Consider the following 2,026-nt stretch of genomic DNA (forward strand, 5'->3'; position numbering starts at 1 on the left):
AATAGTAATAAAGTAAAATAAAGTAAAAATGAAAACATTACATAAGACATAAGACCTGTGTACACCCACAAATAAAGTAAAAATGAAAACAACATAAACATGTGTACACCCATACAATAGAAAACAATAAAAAAGCTTAGAAAACAGTACAGATGGAGTATTCAATTATAATACAGATGTAATGTGACCAAAGCAGAAATTATGAGGTAGCATTATGAGTGTTCTGGAGTCCAACAGCAGAGGGGAAGAAACTGTTCTTATGGCGGGAGGTTCTGGTCCGAATGGACCGAAGCCTCCTGCATGAGGGGAGTGGTTCGAACAGACCGTGTGCAGGGTGAGCAGGGTCAGCTGTGATCCGACCTGCTCGCCTCACAGTCCTGGAGACGTACAGGTCGTAGAGGGATGGAAGGCTGCAGCCGATCACCTTCTCAGCTGAGCGCACAACGTGCTGCAGTCTCAGTCTTGAAACTCAGACAAAAGGATTATAGATTATCCATCCATCCATGAGCTTTTACCCTCTTCTTCCATTTTGGGTCACGGGGGTCGCCGGTGCCCATGTCCAGCAATCACTGTGCGAGGGGCGGGGTACACCCTGGACGGATTGCAAGTCCATCACAGGGACACAGAGACAAACAAGACAAACAACCATTCACTCTCTCACTCACAACTAGGGACAATTTAGAGTTACCAATCAGCCCAACATGTATGTTTTTGGTCTGTGGGAGGAAACCGGAGTACCCGGAGAAAACCCACGCATGCACGGAGAGAACATGTAAACTCCACCCAGAAAGGCCCCTGGACCGAGATTTGAACCAGGGACCTGCTCGTTGAAAGGCAGCAGCTCTACCAGTTGCGCCACCGTGCTGCCCCCTTATAGATTATACCTTTATAATTATATGACTTTACAGCTATGTAAACTTAGCAAACACAAATTAATTTACTGTATTTTCCGGCATAAGTCAAAGTTTTTTGCATAGATTTGTCAGTCCTGTGATTTATACGCCAAAGTGACTTATATTCTTTCTTTTTTCCATATTCATAACATAACACAATTTTTGTCTGATGCTTTAAATGTTGAAGAACTGCAACAGCTAGTCCTCCCGTGTCCACTTGCTTCACTCAGCTGGTGCAGGCAGAGGAACGCTAGAGGATGGATGGATGGCACCGCATCGGCCAGGCGAAATGAAGCTGTTTTGACCATCAAAGTGCATTTATTATGGAAAAGTTAAACAGAGATAAATTTGCTATAATTTCAAGCAAACTTAATTGTTTTTACGTTAATCTTGTTAAATTTCTAAGAATTGCAACAGCGAGTCCTCCCGTGCATGCTCGCTTCACTCAGCTGGTGCAGGCGGAGGAATGCTGGTGAGCTAGCGGCTCTGGCCACAATGAATGGATGGATGGTGTCATGCCATCTAGGCAAAATTAAGCTGCTTTGACCATTAAATAAACGCATAATAAATGTGACGGGTCAGCGGTGACGCATAATAAATGTGACTTATATGCCAAAATGACATACATGTTTTTTTCCTCTTCATGATGCTTTTTTTGACTGATTCGACTTATACTCCAGAGCAACTTATACGCTGGAAACTACAATATAACTCAGCCTATTTTATAGACATTAAGCTACAATTTGGTGTAGTAGTAGCTTAGAGTCGCTCTTAACCCATACTTTCAGTGTGACACATTGCATAAAATCTTTGCTTATTATTTTGCATTACCTGTTTGCACCAAACCTAACTGACATCAGCTGACAGACAAACACTGTCAGCTAATGTCAATGTCTAATTGATCTCTGGATAGATTTTAATAAAACTTTAAGAGGGTAATTACAGAATGCACATATCCAAATTATTACCTTTTGCAGTCACTTAAAATAAAGATGACTGCTACAGCTAGTTTTCCAACACATTGAAAACATTAAAAATCATTGAGATTGTGTAAGGATGGTACCATTTGCTGTTTCTGTTTGTGTTTGTGTTCCCCACTCTGCTTTTTGTGCTCTTGTAGTTCTGCTCTTTGT

This window comes from Nematolebias whitei, chromosome 7 (assembly GCF_014905685.2).
Source record: "Nematolebias whitei isolate Nwh7 chromosome 7, NemWhi1, whole genome shotgun sequence".
Taxonomy (NCBI): domain Eukaryota; kingdom Metazoa; phylum Chordata; class Actinopteri; order Cyprinodontiformes; family Rivulidae; genus Nematolebias; species Nematolebias whitei.